Genomic DNA, 21,114 nt, shown 5'->3' with positions numbered 1-21,114 from the left:
CAGTGAAAGGTACTGCCATCACCCTGCACATGCTCAGCAGTTCCATTTGTGAGGTGCAGTTTGAGTAATCTTCATTACTTCACGTGGTCTGAAAATACCTTGTGTTTTAATTGCAATGGTGTTCACCTGGTTTAACTGGCTGCTTTATAAATACGATGTTGCATCTCTAAGTTGTTCTGTCCTGACACAAATCCACAGTGGGAAGCGTGCCTGTCAGCTGGAGTAGCCCTGCATTGTTCAGGGAAGGCTTTGCAGTCGCTGCTGTGCAGAAGTAAGATGATGCATTAGGACCCAGACCGAGGGAAGTGAGTCGTTTGGGAACTCTGCTGGTGTCGCATTAACCATTCTCCCTGTGGCATGTTTAATTGGCAAGAAGAGTCTGTGCTGCTACAGAGAGGGCTGGTAGCTGCAGTGACAAAGGGATGTGACTGAAAGATGAGCTCGTTTTTTGGAAACCTAGTGAAGTCAACATTGCTCTGTTTTTCTGTTATTGTTACCCAAGATTTGTCTTATTTGTAGCGTTGCTACTAAGGTCATCTAGAATGTTGTATTGAAACTGCTGTTGGTGATCATCTTGGATTATATTGCTAAATATATGCATCCTAAGTTGGGTGTATGATGTAAACATTATGCCAGACACTTTAGATAGGCTTATTACAAGTCTTTTTATGCTAAATATGCCAAACATATATGTAACTGTTTTCTTTAAGTGGTATAGAAAACAAATTGTGACTTCTCTAAGGAGACATAATGCTACTGCATTATTTTTAAGTGTCCTGTGATAAGGAAGATCTTCCTGAAGCATTATGATGCTAAATGGTTTAAAAAAGAAATTCTGCATTCTAATTTACTGAAAGATAATATTATCATCTTCTGAATGGTGCTCTGTGGGGTCAGCTAGGTGTCTGCAATGGCTACCAGCTATCTACAAGTTGAGAGGAGAAAAAATGCCTCGGGGAGGTCCTCAGTAAAACTTTATAACCTAAGAAAGAATAGTAAGTTGGCTCCTGTGTTCTGAAAAGTTCAATATAGGTTCCATTACTAATGATAAATAGCTCTTCATTTTCTTTCTACTGAGTCCTTTTGGAAATGAAAGGTCACTTTTAAGGCAGGCTCTTACAGCCATTACATTAATCTGAGTTGTATGTGAATTATTTCTTATGCAGCTGAAGTTGTGGTGTTCAGTCCACGGCTTCCTGGGAGCTGGGCTTGCAGTTCTGATACATGTTGAATTTCGTGGACTGAAGCTATTTAAGTTCCACATTTCTAACTTTTCTTTGTGAGAAGTCACCTGTAGCTTCCCAGTGTAAGCAAGACTGCAAAAGCAGTTAAAATTAAGTTATGGTCTTGTTACTGCTACGTGTGGTTGCAGAAGACTGTGAAGATAGCATACTGAGGGAATAAGATTTAGCCTTACAATGGTTTTCTGATCTTTCCAGTGGCCTTTAATATCTGCTGCTGTTATGCCTTTCTTATGCTTCAAAAGCAAGGTCTTGAAACTTCAGAGTTATAAATATATTTATTATATTCACCCACGTCTGTGGAAAAATAGATGTCTGATTTCTGGCACATGAATGCATAATTGTGGGATTTCAAAGTGCTTGTATCTTGTTAGAAAAGCAAGTCTTTGGATATCAAATATGCAATTTTGAAGAAATGAGGGATGCCATTTGTTTTTATTAAGCTGGGATTTGAATGTTTGAAGAAAGCATTGGGGGAGGCATTTCTTTTGAAATGGAAGTAATATTCCTCATTTGTGATGTTAAAAAATATTATTTTTGGCATAGCTGCATTCTTTATAAATAAACATAGGGATCTGTGCCTGAAAGAAATATGGTTATTTTCCATCTACTTACAACTTTTTTTTTTATTACTATTATTTTCACTGTGACAAGAGTTTCTGCCTAATAGCAAAAGTAGGATTGAATGTAAAGCTCTCTGGATGTGCCATTACTTCTGTGTTATGGAAATGCCAGCATATGGATTAAATAATGTTGATGCTTAGAGAACGCTGTGTTTTATTATCAATTAGTATGTCATAAGGAAAGCAATTAAGAGATGTTTTTCAGGTGAGAGTACACTTAATTTTAGCTGTTTCAGTTGACTAGAAACAATGAAGATGAGGACAGTAGAGCTTGGAAATCAGGCTTTACCTCTCTTTTCATTTGTTCAGTAAACGTACTTCCATCTTTTGTGTGGCTTTCAATCTCGTTTTCTTGTTTACTCACATATTCCAAATACCAAACCTTCTATGAGTATGCTTTTAGATCCTGAGAAGCTTGCACTTTCTGTGAAAGATTAAGATTTTTGTCACCCTGAGTTTACTAAGGCCCACGTATTCATATGATTGAAGATGTGACATGCAATAAATATAGGTTATTGGACAGAAGTTTGAGTTTAGATGTCCTATGCGCTGTCTGATCCTTTTCAGCACAAGAAGTTGTAGTTCTCTTGTATGTGGTTCAGTACTTGACCTCAAGGCATTTTGTACCACTGCTCTAATAATGTGTACGAAGTGGCATTTAGGGAATACTGGAAATCCTTTTTGTAAAGGTTGCTGTTAAGCGTGGAGAATCAGATGTGTGAAGAAATACTTTTTTGGAGAGCTGTTTTTGATTATAAGGAAGTAGTATCTTGCATTTAGGAAAAAGAGCACTCTTCCTTATGCTTTAATAGTGGTCCTCTGCTTATAAAATTACATGGAGAAATTAGTAAAACATGTTTAAACTCTGATTTACGATTTTAGGAATAATCATTCACTTGAAGACAAAACACACTGAGTGTGTTTGGGATTAAGAATGGCTGGATGAAGTAAGTCAATTCCAGGTAGACTGGATAAGGCCCTGGGCAACCTGATCTAGCTGTGGCATTCCTGTTAATTGCAGGGGAGTTGGACTAGGTGGCCCACAAAGAATTCTGTGATTCAATGTTTATAGTTCCTTAGGTAGCCCTTGTACAGATGCCTTTTATTTCAGCAGAATGTTTTGTTACAGGGACTCATTGCAACAGGTAAATAGCTAAAGGACAAGTTAGTGATAGATTAACTCAAATCTTGCAAGATGTGATTAGCAAAGGAGGGGAAAAAATGTATTTAAAGGGATAAGTAGCTGGTAATAATAGAAATAAGGGACAATTTTACAATGTGTAAGAAAAAGGCACAAATTTGAGAATGAAAATGTTTTTTTTTCTCTAGAGGAAGTCATTAAATCCTAGAAACTGTTTTTTTTAAAAGCAGGCTGTGCACAACACAGGGAAGAAATAACACATACTGAGGCAAGAAGAGCAGAGGGATAATGAGTCTGTTCTATCTCTGACTTACAGCTGAAGCCTGTAAGTGTAAGGCTCAGCTGAACATGAAGCCTGTGCCTCAGCTTCAAGTGCCGAGTGTGCTTCACCCCATCCCAAACTCTGAACTGAAAGCTGCTGGGTGCATGCTAACCCTCTTTTGTGTTGGGTGGACCACATTAGGGCACTTCAATAAATTCTTTGTGTTCATTTCCTGTGAAGATATCAGTACTGATTTTGAAGTCCAGGAAGGAGTTAATCTGATCCTGATGACAAAGACGACCATACGTGCAGGAAAATGTGTGAGAGCCCTTGCCCCAGACCATATGGTGTATCAGTGTTGTGCATGGGCATAATATTCCTCCTTTTATTTTCATTTTTTTAAGTTACATAGTGCCAGTGCAGACCTTGTCAAGCCTGCATCTTGTGATGGGAAGTACAAGCGGTGGCAGCTGCCATGTACAGCAGGTGGGATGTAAAGAGGGCCCTCTGTGCAGCTTAAGGGGGGCTTGAAGGCATGAGAGTCTGAATTCCAGGCTTTCATCTTTCTGAGCCTCTCCTCCCCCGCCAAGATTACACCTATGACAGCCCCGCAGATGTATTTGTTGCTGCTCTTGATATTGTTAAAATTAAATATTAAAATTAAATAGAAAATATTAATATTTTAGTAGTCACACAAGTCTCCACGCATCATTAGAACCTCTTTGTACTAAGCACTTTTCAAAAATAGAGAGGCACAGTCCCAGTCCAGAAGATCTTGTAATACAAAGCGAAGGATTGATGAAAACTGGGGCCAAATGAGTCTATTTTATGTTTATATATATATATATGCATAATTTTGATTTTTTTTAATTACAAAATTAAAAAATATTGCTATTTCTCTTTTATATCTCTGGCTGATTAGAAACACAACTGCAAATAGATATGTGGGTTTGTAGTGCTCTTCTTTTATACTTGCACATGTCTGCAATTTTTAGAAGCTTGTAGCTTCCCAGTTTAAAAAAAATAATTCTGGGTGCAATATTCATACTGCTTAAAGAGAATGGAGCATATAGTTCTTGTCTCTGGCAGCTGAGGGCTGCAGAACAACCTTTGTCAATGGGCCACTTAGGTTGTAGGGACAGTCCTGAAGTCAACTTACGGAATCCTAGAGACAGCCAAACGTGGGGTTCCCAGACACCAATTAAATCTTGCATTGTAGCAGTAGTCTTGTATTTCACCTGCTAGAGAACACTTCAATGCTAGAACAAATCTTTTCATATTAAATTTTGCTGGCTTTAGTGAAGCCAAATAGTTCCAGATCTGAGATCCAGATTTATTGTAACTGTTTGAAAACGGGTGCTGATTCAGATTGACTCAATTGAAAGCTAGAAATCAAATGCTATCCTCTAGTGGTGAGGTGTGAATTGGGTTGACGTAAGGAACAAACTGCTCCCCAGGGAGTCCCTGCTGTGCCACCTTTGGCGTGTACTGTAAGAGGAAGGCACAAGGAGGATGGCTGCCACAGGACAATCGTACAGCCTGGCTCATGTTTGTGTGCTCTTGGGCAGGGGAGAGCTCCACACTGAAGTGGTTCAGGATGGATGGACAGACAAGAGCTGGGCTGTCGTTGCTTGATGTTTCAGTTGTCAGGAAGATTTGTTGTTTGGGGAAGATGTCGGATCCATGTCGGACAGGATTTTTTAGTGTCTTTATAACATTGGCTGAGCAGAAGCAACTCTGGGAAGATAGAAATCTTTAATTTGTAATGACTTCTTAAGATAGTCCCTAGTACGTACATATTCTTACCTAGTAGGTAAGACCCAGCAGTGCGCTTTGATGATCCAAAGATCTCCACATTAAAATCACATACTCGACTCATACAAGTGTAACTGGAGTGTATACACAATGGAGTTCTACACACGGACCATAGTAGGAGCAGTATCATAGACTTGGAGGATGTGAGCCTCAGAAGAGCAGCAAGGACCTTGGCTTTCAGAAGGGTTTTTCCCTAAAGGAATATGTGAGTGTACAAGGAGGGGGGCATCTGGCACAGCTGCTGCTTCCAGGCAGGTGGGTGGCTTTCTTCTGTCTTATTCTATTTGTTATTTACTCTTTTATCTACACTTGATCCTCTTGTTGCTACTTCTCTGTGCATGTGGCCTTTTCCAAAGGTCTGGTACTTCTGTGTCTCCTTGTTTGGAACTGCTTAGTTAAACTTTTTTTCCCCCTTCCTTCTGTTATTAAGGAAAATGAATCAGATTGCTCTGTAAAGCTAACAATAGCACCGCGACTGAACTTGTTTCCCTTTATCTTGTTCCTATGGTATTAAAAGTTGTTGATCAGCCACCCTGGCCTGCTGGCAGGCATGTCTGATTTGTATGGCACTTCAATCTCTTTACTTTTTGTCAGGAAAACACCCCTTCCATTAATAGTTTCAGCTTTTCTGTGTGCTCTATTTAGTGTGTTCTGTGGGGTTTTTCTCAGTTTCTTCTTTCACTAACCCTAACCTGTTATATCAGTGCTGCAGAAATTCATCATTTCTTTAATTTCCTCTTGAATGTGAACAAACAGTTTTAAATATTCTCATTCTAGTTGCTGAATATATTTTCTACATATTAGGTATTTTAATGTTCTTCCTGCCTTTGATGTGTTTGAGTTTTTCTAATGATCTGAGCCTTTCTTAAGATCAGTCGTCGTATACGTAGGAGCTGCATGGCAACATCTCTCTTACATTAAATACATGTCAGTATTATGTATTCTCTGTGTGTATAGGAAGTCTCTTACTTCATCAAAAGACTAGTTAGTGTTTAAGCATTTTGTTTGTTTGGAGCTTTTAAGCATTACACATTTTCCAATCTGTTTGCGTATGGTTACATGAGGCTGTGATGTTATGATGTCTCCTGTTGACTTAACGTATATTATAGCAAAGCTTATATTTTTGTGGTTGTGTTTTTGTTTGCAAACTGCTGCAGACCTTGAAATAAATCAACGGGAATAAGATTTAAATCTGTGTGCTGACAAAATAGGACAACGGTGCTTCCAACTGATGCCTTTTGGAAGGAAAGCAGGGACGTGCTGACCATCCTGCTCTTCACGCTGGGTTGTTATAGTGTCGTTTTTCTTCTGCATTTCCTTACTGCTGTTTCTGTGACCGATAGTCATCGTTTTATAATCATTTTTAGGAACATACGCAGTCCAACTTCTCTGGCCCTTTTTATTACTCTTATTATCATCGCGTTATGCAATTCCACGGTGCCCTTCATGTGTCTGCTGCTTGCACAAAGTCATAGCATTAGGGACTTTCACAAAGCACGGCAGCCCATCACTGGTGCATTTGGTGGGACACAGGGTGCTGGCTCCCACAGACATTATTTATATCTGGGCTTGCTGCCCCTTGTGCTTTCACCTTGGTGGACTGTTCTTTGCCCCGTTCCACACTCCTGGCAGTACGTGAACTTTGTTCTCTTCTATCTGTTAGATGGCTCGAGCAAGGAGCTATAAAACAATTCCAGTGAACTTTGTGCTCTTGACATTCGCTCAGTCACTCATGCCCTAAGGGGCATCTTCTTGGAGCTTTTGTTTCCCCTATCAGAGTTAATCAGAGACAAAAAGACTGTTTTGTCTTGAGACTACGGCCACTGAAAAGCAACAAAGGATCAGCACAAATCACAGAACTTCTTATGGCATATAAGACTTGGTCATCTCATTAAGTATTTATGTATACTCTTTTTTTTTTTCCTGCAGCTGTCATATTTCTCAAAGGGGATGCAGCACCATATCACCACATCTACTTGTCTTTGTGCCTCTTTGTGAAACTGCAATGGGAAGCTCTTCTTTTTATTTTTTTTTTTTAACAAGTCAGGCATAACAGAACTGCAGCCACTTCTAGTTGAAGCATTTTATAGGCTTGCAGGAAAATACTCTGGAGTGTGAGCTGTTTAGATTCCCTTTCCTTAAGTATCAGTTGGCTTTTATAATTCATTATTCTTTGCTGTATCACGTTTCTGAGTTATTTGTTCATGGTGTGTTGTTGGAGGGTTGCTTGGGGTTTTTATTTGGGGGGGGGGGGGGAATTGTTTTGGTTTGTTTATTTTTATTTTTTTTTAGGGTTTTTCTGCTAGTCTTTCGTTCGTATTGTTTACCTCTTAACATAAAAATGTTTCCCTTCTGTGGTCAATTTCTTCTTGAGTAAAGGGTTTCAGCTGTGAGAGAGGAATCTGTTGTACTTTCTTGTGTGCCTGCTCCTTGCAGGTTCCTTGTACTTGTTCCCTGCTCCTTCTGCTCAGCACCATGGCAACCCAGGCTGTGCTGGTGGTGTGTGATTCCTCTGGCAGCTCAGGCACTGCGTGCGTGCTGAATAAGGGCTGAGCCTCAGTGCATCTCAAAGAGCACTTTCTGAATCGGATGGAGACATGAAGGTACTAAGCTTGGAAAGTTGTGCAAAAAGGAGTACGTTTGTCTTAGTGCAACATCTATATGCACCAAGGAATTTTCTTCTAACCTTCCCCCACAGGGTGAAATAGGTTGTTCTCTCTGTTATGCGTCTGTGCAGAATACTGTTTTGTTTTTCTTGTGTTCCTGTTTATCAGGTCTACTGACTCTACCATTCATACATGGTACATACATTTGGGATATTCCAGTTCAGTTATAGGAAGCTTATAGAATGTTTCAGGGGGCATATGTGCAGGGCCCAGTATACACAGCTTCTTACGATGAGGGCTCGGAATTAAGTTTTCTCCTGCTTCCAAATCTTGGATTTTAGTAAGGAGGGTTGCTGGCTGATTGCTTTTCTGCATTGCTGTGACCATTTTTATTTCAGTAGGACTTTATTCTAGGGCTAGAATTCATTCCCTCCTACAGGTCTCTGACTGTTACTCTCACTTTTTACCCTGTGTATTTGAACTACTGCTTCACTTTCTGATGTTCTACTCAATATCACTATTGAACCTTCCTGCTAAGTTACAAGCACAACATTTCGATCCTGTTTTTATCTTGCATCTTTGGATTTGGAAGTACTGTCTTGATGCTGTGCAACTATTAAACCATTTGCTGCAGCTGTAATCTCTGGGTATTTTCTAAAATTGCCACTAGAATTTATTTTTCATTGTGCTTTCTTAAATTTGATGAAAGTCTGAATATTTCTGTACTCGAGGTGTTTTTCACGTATTTGGCTCTGATCCTTCAAAAATCTTTTTTTTACTTTCTAACTTCCTTTTTGAATGAGTTTATGCTGTTCTGATGACTCAAACTCTGCTTTGTGCAGAAAAATCAAAGAGCAGCTTGTCTGAGAAATTCACGCTAAAATGCAAGTAGATGAGACAATTTCTCTGAGTAAGCCGAAATATATTGCGTAGGGGAAAATCCTTGTCAGGGGAACCTGTGGAAAAAGTTTCATGTCTGAAATTGTGAGAGACAGATTCGGCTGTCAGCTATTCTAAAGAAAAAATTGAGGTGAGAAAACAAAGAAAGCAATACCAGCAGAAATATTTGTATTTTCCTCCCTTCTCGTGTGTCTTCGTTGACATTGGCCGCAATTCCAACATTTCTATAAGAGTTTTACCAGAATGCTTCGCAATGCTGGAAATTTCTTTCATGGAATCACTAAGACTGGAAAAGACCTCCAAGCTCATCCAGTCAACCATCCCCCTATCGCCTGCTGTTGCTCTGTAGTTCTGTTATGGCATTTGGGTCCTAAGTTATCTAGTCTGACTGTATGGGGCTGAAATTACAAGTGGATTTTAAATTGTGCTGGGCCTGAGGCACAGGAACGAGTTGGACCCCACTCCACAGGCACAGCATCCGTGCCCAACTGCTCTGGAGGACTGAGCAGCTCAGTGCTTATTCCATCTCATCCCATGGCCTGACCTTTGGTGCGGCATCCTGCAGCTCTAGTTTGGAGGCTGCAAACGAAGGCAGTGCTTCGGAGTAATGAAAGGAACGCTTGTTTCCTTGCTGAGCAGTGAGGGGAGCTGCTGCCCAGAGGGGACTGCAGTTTGTTTTGTGGAGCTGTTTCTCTTTGAAAGCACATTTTAGCAAACGTTTCCATATTAGCTTCACAAAGCATTTGAAGCTGTATCCATTTCTCATATGGAAAACTTACTACAAAGTAATCTCAAGATATTTACCAAACCTTTGTGGCTTTTTTCCCCTTCTCTCTTTGTCCTCTTTTCATCTTCCAAATTGCATTTTCTGGGAATTAAATAATAATGGGCCTGTTTTGTCAGAACTCCCTAGCTGCTGTAGTATTACAGCCCAAAGAGAGTGTGGGAGTTTTCCAGCAATACGTTGAATTTCTGGTCTGATAATTCTCAGCAACAAAAGTGTGATTGTGGTTGCTGAAATCCCAGCTGCCATATTTTCAGGTAATTGCTGGGGAGGGGGTGGAAATTGTCTTACAGTGTGGAAAATGGTGACTGAATGTACCCTAATGTCAACTACAAGTTTAGAGAATGCCTCTTGCTATGTAGATATCTGTTGCTCTTACGCAATGATCAGGATAGGTTATAGGACAGTCTTTGAAGTGCTGTTTCATCTTCTGGATCAATTTGTGATGAAATTTTGGGAGCTTTTATTCTGTTGGAATGTATAATTGAGTTATTGCAGTTATATCTTTATTTGCTTCCTTTCTTTCCCTTTTTTCCTCTTTGTGTTCTGTATATATACACAATTACTCCAGAAATAGAATTTATGGTGTTTTGTAATGTCTGTACACCATGTTGTGCGTGGTATCATAAAGAGCAGCAAAAAGTCAGATGGTATATTGAGGAAAATGTTGCATTAAAGATTATTACAGACATTATATAGTAACATTGTCACGTCCTTTTGATCCTGGCAGATAATTGGTGAGGGCTGTAGCCTCTCTGTTGGCACTCTTTCTTAAGACATAAAACATGGAATTACCACAGAGTACTCGAGATGTGCATCTTTTAACACTTGTTAATATTTGTTAACATTGACTTTGCTCCTTTCCAGTTTATAAGTATCTGTAATTGTGGTGAGGATTAACTACATAATATTTTTTTAATTTTCTTGCAAAAAGTGAAGAAAAAGGGAGTAGTACTGATCTGGGAAGCGAATCGGGATTCAGGAAATCAAGGTTACTGTCCTTGTTTTTCTGTAGGTGCCCTGCTTGGACTCCCATTCTCCCACAGGCGTAGGTGAACAGCCCTAACCTGTCATGTCTCTCTCCCCCGTCCCTATTCTCTGCAGTTGGTTACAGGGATAAGCTCTGCCATGTTCTCACTGCACTGTGTACTATGCAACAGCTTCTGTTAGAATGAGGAGTTGCATTTCCTCTTTGGGTGCTGACTGGGACAAGCAAATAATGGTGCTGAGCCTAGCGCCATCAGCAAGGGAGGACTGCAGCTACCTGAGCTTGTCTGGCAGCTGTTGAGCCCCGCTGCACTTGAGGCAAGCATGTCTAACGACTGGTCAGAAAGCACTCCCTCAAGAGCCTCAGGAGTTCTGGCTGGTAGCATTTGTGTGCAGCAAATGGCCTCCAGACGCAGTGTATTTGTTAGGATAAGGTAGTGGTAAGATACGCAGTAGCTGGATTAAAGTCTTGCAGATTTGCTGGCAAAAATCTGGTCCCCTGTGAGTTCCCATGCATGTGAGGTGGGGCTGCTCTGGATGATGTGCTACATCAAGGTACTGCAATTCCTGCTATAAGCGTAGATGAGTTCTTACTTATTTCCCCCAGTCTCAACCATACAAGGTGCATAGATGTGTCTTAGCTGTGATTTAGCTGTGCCCTTGACATATGCATTTCTAGCAGACTGTCAGGGCTCATTTTCCCCTTTTGTCATTGCTGTTTGAAGTATGTCGTGTGTTCATCAGGCAGCAGAAATAATCTGCATAAATGTTCTGAATAGATCTTAAGGAAAAACAGCTTTAATATTCCAGAAAGAATATTCCCATTCCAAATCAGGACAAAATGGGCATCTTTCAAACTATTGTGGTTGCTAGTAAAAAATAAAAAAAAATAAAAACACCACAACCATTTCAGTGTAAATCATAGGAAACATTTCCCAAAGATAATTATGAAATACTTTGTTTGGATCTAAACTGTATATAGTAACTGTTAATGTCATTAGATTGTATTTGAAATCAATATATTGTAAATGGGCAAACAGGAATATTTTGGAGATATTTCAAACTGATCACAGAGGGAATGCTTTGGAGTGTGCGTCTCCAGAAAGCTTAAAAGTGAAACGTCTTCTCCAGAATTAAGGAGCTGCTGAGTATAGTGCTCAGGACTTACAAATCCCTTTTGCAAAGAGGTGCTTAATACAATTGCTGTTTTTTCAGTGTAATCTGTTGTGTACAGCTGCAGATCTACAACAATGGTTTTAGGATACATGAAGTTGGGTTGATCAGGATAGAAAATAATGCAGACACTATAGAAAAAGAATAACGTGTAACTAAAGCTTGATAATATTTTTTTCTGTCCCTCCAATTAACTACCATCCAATTTACTACAGTGTACTTATTTTTACTTCACGTGCCCTAAATGTAATAAAAAAAATTATTCTAAATGAAAGGCTGGAGTAAAATGTCTCTTCTTAAAGCATGCAACATAGTTACAGTATCTCTCTCTTAGCATCTCTTCTTTGGACGGTGTCTATACAGAAAGTGATCCTTTTTGGGTTGTTGCAGATGCCCTGATCAAGGCAGTGCTTGGTGAGAGGTATGCATGTGTGTGTCTCCTACACAACTTACAGCCAGTGTGGGGGAAAGGGGCTTGAGCCCTTTGTTTTATGTACTGGTTAGAGCGTCTCCCTATGTAATCTGAAATCTGTGCTCCCAGAGATTGCTAGAGGCTGAGTTTCAGAAGTTAAAGTACAATTTCTGTTAACATGTGTTTGTATACGCGTAGGAATTATTTTCATGTGTCCTTTGAGAATTGCAAACAGGAGGGTAGCATTGCATTATTTCCTCTGTGTACCAAGATGCTCGTATTTAAAAACAAAGGCATTCTCCTTACTTTCAGATACAGCACATCAAACAATTGGTTTAAATTTGGTTTTATTGAAAGATGCAGAAAAGAGCGGGTCCAAGTTTTATCTCTGAGCTGAAGAGAGGGCACTCCTGCAGCTCCTCACTCCAGCTTGTAGTGAGGCTGCCCGGTCAGCTTACTTCCTTCAGTATTGATGTAGCTACGGGGTTATGGTGAGGATGTCAGATTGCTGTGGTTTGGGAGTGGTCCCAGCGCAGCATAAGCTCAAAACACCAGAGGTGCTGCAAGAACAGTGCAAACAGGGCACTCCAGGGAATTGGTGACGCTGGTCCAGGCTGCCTTTCATTTGTTTCCACTTTCCTAGTACTGTTCAGTATTGAAAATACTGATTTACAAGTTTAAAAAAAAAATAAAATAAAATAGCAAGCATGTTATTCTTCCCTAAAATTACAGGCCGTATGCTTTGTTGTTAATACCTCGCTCTTTTGTCAACCGAGTGGAAGCTGGTTTTCAGTGTAACAAGTTGCACATGTGCCTTTGCCATCCTGGGCTGAAAGCAGAGCATCTGGCGCCTCAATGATCTTGAGGTTTTGCTTTATTGATCTTTGGTTTTAGTTGTGATACATTTGCCATGCAAATTGTGTGTGGTGCAGTTGTATTGATGGTGGCAGAAGCTGACACATTACCTATATTGCAGTTGAAACTGAAGAAAGAAGCAGCTCTATCTGGATCTATGCTTGCCTCTGTAACTGAATGTAGTCATTTTCTGTGCGGTTAGAGTTTGTTTTGGGATTTTAATGGTAATGTTCAGAATTAAAAATAATAGTACTGATTTTTCAGACTATGAGCTGTACACCTACTGGAAAAAGTGAAGAAAGGATGAGATTCACAACAAAGCCATTCCCATGATATGAAGAGTTATAGGCCAAGAACTGACTTAAATCTAGAGTAATTAATGCTGCTTTATAAAATCCTTATAATTCACCACATTTTTTTTTGAAAGAGCATTGACTGAGAGTTTTTCCTGCTGCATGGTCTCCGGACCCACATCACTGACAAATGACTTTGGAAAGGTAGAACTGGCAAGTTCTCAGGGCTGGAGAACCACAGTTGTGGCTTTACGTAGGTGGGGGTGGTGATGTTTGCTTTTGGTGTTGGGGGTTTTGTTTGTTTTTAAGTAAATTCACAGAAAGGAAGCAAGGAAGCAAATACTGGCAATGCATCTGCAAATGGCCAGAGCCTTGTGGAGCCCACTGAGGTAAATGTAAGTCACACAGCTGTGTAGGCACACAGCTCTGCCCACAAGAAAGAAATCGTGGGACTGACCCTGAGTTAGAATACTTAATTATATTAATGAAAGTCAATGCAAAAAACAAAACCAAGGTATGATTATGCTGCTCAGTTTTTTTCATAGCTTTTTTTTTTTTAACTTTTTTCATTGTTTGCTTCATATCTGTGTCTTCCATGAGTTTTCTCCTTATTTTAAGTAAGAAGAAACTGTGATCCAGTTTTGTCAACAAAACTTATGATGAACCACAGAGCTAAACAAGATTTTGGAGTTTGTAAGCTAAGGTGAAAACAGGCTTATGGATAAATGCAGAAACCAAACCTATGATTCTGAGGCCAGTATATTTCTGTTCTGTTTAAGTAATATTTTTATACTGAGTATTCTGCTAAGAAATTTTATTAAAAGTTGAATTACTGGCTGGAATATGGGATGATTATATAGAAAATACTTTCTGAAGACTACCTGCAGATAAGCAAAACGATTACTTTTCTTGTGACTGCTCTTTTTCTGATTTTTAGTTTAGATTTGCTTATTTTTCACTTGGTCTTTAAGGGTAATTTATTAAAACTTTGAAGACCTCAGTGTTGGGTTCTGTTTAATGGACTGTAAACGTCTCAAACAGTAAGTGTTTTTTGGACTACGCTGTCCAAGACGGCTTCAAAAGCAGTGTGGTGCCCTGACCCACCAGACAAAGGGAGACAAATGAGCAGAAACATGGTGGACTGTGCAGTATGGTCAAGGAAAAGAAATTGTTTTTTTTCTATCTTTGCCTTTTGCTGGTAAATCAGGCTTGCTACAAGGCCTGTGCTTCCTTTGCTTTCTGAAACAGATATGTGTTTTAAAGCAAAACAAAATGCTTTTTTTCTGCTAAGTAACAGAGTCAGGAAAATCAATGGTTAATCTTGTTAAATATACTAAGTTCAGAAGCATAATTAAAATACAGAAATAGCAACTAGCATGCTGCCTAAGTAATATACTGTTAGGTTAAAAATACTGAAAGAAATCCCTGTTGCCTTCAGCGTTGTTCTGCATCTGACTGTATATTCAAGTAGTGGAGGAATGTGCAGAGGCAGAGCTTGTGGGATTTTCCCAAGTGCAGTACCAATATAACAGTTTGCAATTTAAAATCTGTCTTTGCTGCCTGGCACATCACACATGTATTCATCAAACAGGAGGCTTGTGTTTCACATTTGTTCTTGAGTTGCAGTGCACAGAGATGGAATGTTTTTTTAGAGAACAGGAATGACTTACTTTATCCATATCAGATTGTGATGGGGAAAAAGAAATGCTTATTATCTTATCAGGCTTAGGTTTAGCAGGCTTCTGTAATTGACATGTGAACGCATCAGTCTGAGCGCTTGTTTCAGCATGGAGATGTCTGGTCCTTTCATGTCCACCAGTTGGCTGGAACACAATTTCAGTTCACACAGATTTCTACGATGCCCTCTCATTTAGGGGCTAATACTTAAAGATGCTCAGAGTCCATGATATTGTCAGTCCTTACAAGAACTTAATTGTGTGTTTAATGTAATAATAGCAGTAAGTGAAATATTTCTATAAAAGTGCTTTTTTTAATCAATTTGACTATTGTAGGATCGTTAGTTTAATTTGAATGTTTCATTTTTAAATCTTAGCCCCCAGAGCATGCATGTTCCTCTTTTCCAGATATCGCTACTCTGAATACATCCAAACATGTGCTCAATTAAGCCACTCAGAATTTGGGGTGGAGGTATCCATGTTGCTGCCCAGTCCCAAAGGCCAGCAGCCCTGTGAGCTCACTGATGCCTCTGCTGACAGCGGTGCAGCTGCGAAGGCTGTGCAGGGCACAGTTCAGCTGATCCCAAGATCCCAACTGCTGCTTGGCACTGTGGCAAATTCTGTGCTGTGGAAATGACCAGAGTGAGTTCAGACAACCCTGGCCTGTTAAGCATCTAGACAGTATTCCCTTCCATTTGAATATTTAATTTAAGCATGTGTAAATGACTGAAAGTCTTTCTTTACAGCAGTGGTCCTCAATGACTGCTTTTTTCCATGAGAAGTTGGTTGTGATCTGCTCTAATACACACTTCTTAAAAATGTTTTCTATGATAAGTGCACGTGCTGTTAGTATTTAAAGATTTAAAATCGAGCTGCAGTTTTGTCATATAGAAATGTTTATTTCTGCAACAATCATCTAGAAATATAAATCTGTCCCGTCAGCTGCTTCCAGAGACTCGCTTTCCTAAAGGGCTGTAGACAAAAAGCTGCCCAGAGCATCTGTCATCGTGTTTCACGGCAGTCTCCATGTTGAATCGCGCTTTCTCATTGAACTGCCCCTCTTTGAGCAAGTGGCAGTGCAGCAGTCAGCATGGCAAGCAGACAGGTCTGTGTCTGACTGTAGTGGAGCTTGTCAGGAGCTGTCTCAGGGCCAGGTAATGCTGAATGTTTTCTACATACTTGCATTGCATCAACTGCCTGGCTGTTGTCTAGCAGGAGGTCTGCCGCAAGACCTCTGTTTTGGATTAGTAGGTGTTTGCTACCTTTTTCAATAGGTAAAGGCACTTAGATGGCAACTGATCTTCCAGCTGAGGTTCTTTTGAGATGTGATGTGTGGTCATCTTGTTTGTTCTTAGATTTTTAACTGGGGAGAAAGATTTATTCTAGAAATCCTGGGGAAAAAAAATATTTCCAGCCAGATTTGTGTGCTTTGATCTGAAGTAATGCACCAAAGTAATAAAAGATTAAGTGGCCACAAACTTTAATGTCAGCTTTAGCAGTCATTAAGATCTTTCAGGTGTTCCGTAATCGTTAATTCAGTTCTCACTTCATTAAAATTATATGTTTGTTGAATTTGCAATTGCATCGGGACTTGAGAATTGTCTGCTGTGGAACTTGTGCATCCTCTGTATCGTGGTTGTCGTGAAAGATTTCTAAATACAGCAGTGTTTCTTTATACAAGTTCTCTTTTCGTGGTCTACAAGAACTGCATCAGAAGCACTCTGTGCTACATATTTTGGTGTGCCCTGGAGTAAGCTTTCATTTTTCCACATTCACCAAGCCTGTCAGGACACAGTGATGTGTCATTATCCTTTTGTTCTAAAGATTTTGCAAATGGCCTTTTTGTGTAAATACCAAGGTGAACTTACTAAGGAGTGGTATAACTGTTCATATTACTCTGACTTTGATTAATGTTTCAACAAAGTGTCTTTACTGGGAGTTCCTGTGGGTTTCTCTTTTGTTGCATCTCTAGATGTTGAAGGGTAAATAAGTTAGCTGAATCTTCGGTGTAATCAGCTGGGTATTGTATTCACGTAATTGTTTGACCAGGGCAGTCATGTGGGTATTATGAAAGATGTGTTTGTTTGGAGAGAATCTCTACATTAAAGAGATGATCGAACAATTTTGTTGTTGTTGGCAAACTGGAATGTTTGGCACTGGGAAAAAAAAGGCGATGATACACAACATGACTTTTTATCAAATGCAAACATTTGATAATACATTGTTGTTCAGGAAACCTGCGTGTGCATCTGGAGTAGCATGATCTAGGATATGAAACGGGGGTTCAGAACTGAAAATGACCATATCTGGAAACAGGCTGAGTATCTTTAGTTTTTTGGATCTTAAATAACTAATTCAATTTTAGTTCTGTGTTTCAATAGATTTTTATAATGTAGTGAATTAGGCATTAGCTTGTATCTACCAAAACAAATCCCTTTCTTCAGTGCTTTCCAGTGTTTTAAGTAGATTTTAACAAGGAAGAACTAGAGAATATAAAGCAAGTTCTGCTAGATTTTGGCACGTTGTGTTTAAGAGCAATTTCTCAAACAGATAATGCACAGTGGATTCCTGTAAGTTTGATGCTATAAGAAAAAAATATTTCTTTCTTATTGTGATGCAGCTGCTTCATCTTGGAGATGGAAATAGTCATGCATCTGCAAAGAGGAAATGTAGAAAAGAACAATGCTTGTGAGTAACATGAGTGTAACTCCCAGAAGTTCAGAATTAATTGCTTAATTTGAGTATACATACAATTTTTGTAAACTGTAGGAAGCTCGTGTTTATGATGCTGTTATTTCAGATTCCTGCACTGTTTTGTGCACTTTTCAACGAGTCAGGTACACAGTACGATATATATATATATATATATATATGCATATGTGAGTATTCTCATTGATTTATGTGGTTATATATATAAAATATTCATACTTTAATAGAAAATAAAACCAGTCTTTATTGAGTTAAGCTGTGAATGTGGACACTGGGCTGCAGAAGTGATTGATGGTTTTCTTACCACATGTAATAGCCTAACCGGATTTCACAAAACCTTTGTTCGCACTCTTAAAAGATACCGGAACATTTTGTTAAAGAGCAGATAGTAAAATGTTAAACTGCTGCTTTGGTGCTTTGGAGAGATTTTTCCCAAATGCTGCTCCAGATAGTAGATCTAGAATGTGAGGGTGCTTCTGCCCACAGCACCATGCTGAACCAGTCGAAGGAAAATGCTTACCATACAAATCACTTTGCTCTTGGGTTATAATAACAGCAGCTCCACTCCTGCTGGTGTGTTCTGCCTTTGCAGGGTGCAGTGTGGAGGTGACTGCTGAGTCCTGTGTCCCCCTGGGGTCCTGCCCACCTGGGGTAGCAGGATCTCCTCCGGCTGCGTTGCTTGCAGCACAGTAGGCAGAAAAGAACTGGACAAGGGGAACTTTTAGATGGGGACCAGAAATTTATGCCATTCATCACCGAGAAGTATTCATGTTGTATGCTGTAATCACTGTAATTAAGGACTATAGTAGTATTTTGTTGTGGGTAGCACCCTCCTGGTATTTTTTTTTCTTCCGCTCCTTTTTCTTAGGCTTGCTTGTCCTCAGGAGTGAAATTATTCATGGCGAATGTACTTCTGTATTCCCCCCATAATTTACTGCAGCTTCTCTGTTCCTTGTTCCCTTTGATTGGCCTCTCCATGTAGTCATGTAGTGCGCGATACAAAGATGGATTGTATGGCATTCTCTGCTGGGGAAAATCAACACATAGAGCAGGCTCATTGCCAAGATGTTCATAATTAAACTGTTGCTATGGACAGAATTACATCAATGTTTCTATCAATCATTTGCTGCAGTTTTGCGACTGCTGGCATTGGGATTTTTAGCTTTTAGTTTCCTTTTACTTCCTGATTTTCAAATGAAGCATTAGAACAGACATGAATTAAAAAAGAAATGTTAATTGTTTGAAGCAAGAGGAAAAAAGATAATTCCATTATTCTGGCTGTATTGTGAGGTATCTGTCTGCGTCCAGCTAATGAAAGACACTGTATGCAGTTGTTCCCATTCAGAAGTTATGTTTTTGTGACCCAAGAGCCTACTGCAAAACTACAGTGGTGTGACAGCTATCAGCTTGCAGTAAAATGTTGCGAATTCACTAATACAGCAGGTGTGATAGAAAACAGCATCAAACTGGTTAAACCTTGGTGGGTTTTTTGGTCCCCATCCTCTCTTTTTTTTATGCATGGTATGTTGTGAGATGGGCTGACATAGTATCTAGCAGACCATGTTGGGGCAGAGCATACCTGCCCAAATACCAGTGTGGTACTTCACCTGCCACTGTGCTGCTGGTAGCGTTATACCCTATTGCAGTGATTTTTTTCAGCAAGTAATTCCTTTTGGTAGCATTCAAAACGTTTGGTGTTACACTAATGAGTGTGCAGTGCGTTAAATGAGGAGAGGCCCAGGGCTGCAGTACAAATGAGGTAGACTGAGGGGTAACAAATGATATTGAGTGCAGGGAAGATCACTGTAACGAGATAAACAGTGTGGTGTCACAAAATTGTCTCCCAGTTGACAAAACAATCCATATTTTATAGATTGCCTTAAAAATTGAAGGATGGAGTCAATTATAGCCAATTATGATGCTACATTTACTGGAGGAGTTTTCATGTCCTTTGGGGAGGAATAAGGAAATGCTCAAGTCAGTCAGAAAAAGCTTTTGCGTTTGCTTCCTCCTTTTATCTGAGCGTGAGTCTTCCTGCTTCTTCGGGTGGAAACTGTGTGTGAAACCTGGGACGGACTTATCTGCAGGAAGATGATTTTATATATGAAATTGTGGTAGATAATATGGCAGGTAGAAGAAGGGACTTGAATGCCCACAGCCCTCAGTGATGTTCGGGCTTGCTCAATGAGAGCTACGTGTGTAGCCTGGTGATGGCAGCCTGCTTAGGCAGTGCATAATGACGTCTTCAACTTGACTTGCTAGTTTCCCAAAAAAGAGACTTCATGTCCTCCAAGAGATAACTAGTAGATGCTGTATATTTCCACATTTAGCCTGCTGAGGTAAAAATAAAGGAATGAGAGTGTCAAGCAGTTTGCTGTGACCCACAATTCCTTATTGGAGAACAGCAATAAAATGGAGTGGAAAGCAGCATATTGAAGTTAAACAGATACCCATGTTCTTAAAGGTGATAATAGGCTGAGCAGCACTCATTTATTTCTTTATGCAGCATTGTTTAATTTGGGCTGTTCCGTTGGCCCTTCTGTTCTGAGGCTGGGTGGTGCGCTGGGGGGATCTCATGCTGTAGTATTGACTATGAGGAATAGCATCTCAAACCTGTGAAGGCAATACTGCTGGTGATACTGAAGATTCAGATGTATAGATATTTGGAGTGTAAATGCTTAACAGTAAATATGTTGAGTAGTGTTTCCAAGTGTTATCCTTCTGTGTTCAGGATTTCATTTTACCAGCTAGCTTCAGAGGGTGACCTAGTACATGTGCCAATGACAAAAGCTACTTGTAACAATTCAGATCATGCTTTCTGCTTTATGAAATGGGATTGTAAAAATCCTCTCAAAAATGACATCTGAAATAGCATTAAAACACAATTTCCCTTTGATAAGGTTTTAAGGCACTCATATGAAAAGTGACACTGCTTTGAGTGGCTCTGTGTCAGCATTATGCAATGTGTTGCACACAAGTGACGTTAATCCATTAAGGGTGTGAGGGTCGCTTATTTTTCTTGTGAAGTCATTAAACACCTTTATTGATTTCTGTTCAATCACTTGTGTTCTGCTGGCATGCAGCAATCTCTAGACATGCTAATAGTGCTGTTGCTAATAATGGTTATAGACCAGAGTTTTAAAGATAGATATTACATTCAAAATAAATTATCATGCCTAAGTGAAGCACAAAGGAACTTAAGGAAGCAATACTGCTTTGCTATTTGCAAATTACCTGAAAGTGCTTTATTTTAGAAGAAGATCTTGTGACACAGATGCTCTAAAATCAATAATTAGTCATTTTCAGTGCCTTTGCTGCTTTTTCTAAACATACCACGTTAATTTATATTTTTGGACTGCTTCTGTTATGTGATGATTGAGCAACTTTGAGAAATTGAATGCAAATTTAGAAGCTCTGTAATAATTAAGTTGAAGGTTTGTAAAACCAGTTTATCTTCTGAAGTCTGTTTAAACACTGGACTGTAAATACTTTACATTTTACTCTCTAGTACAGGATTATTTTGTCATCTGAAATAGCGTTGCATACATGCAGTGTGATTTGGACCAAATGCTGTCAGAGTACATTTCTTCTTCACTCTCTCTTACTGGATCTGTTCATAAAAAACAAATATGTAAAA

The 21,114-nt window shown here is 39.5% G+C and overlaps 1 protein-coding gene across 9 annotated transcripts in view; it reads left to right on the top strand.

Moving 5' to 3' along the window:
* The window catches only part of TENM3 (teneurin transmembrane protein 3), a 399,330-nt gene that overhangs the window by 189,408 nt on the left and 188,808 nt on the right, over positions 1–21,114 (top strand). The window lies entirely within an intron of this gene.

This window comes from Meleagris gallopavo, chromosome 4 (assembly GCF_905368555.1).
Source record: "Meleagris gallopavo chromosome 4, MGAL_WU_HG_1.1, whole genome shotgun sequence".
Taxonomy (NCBI): domain Eukaryota; kingdom Metazoa; phylum Chordata; class Aves; order Galliformes; family Phasianidae; genus Meleagris; species Meleagris gallopavo.
Note: the sequence above shows the minus strand (reverse complement) of the source record. Positions and strands in the feature narration are given on the sequence as shown.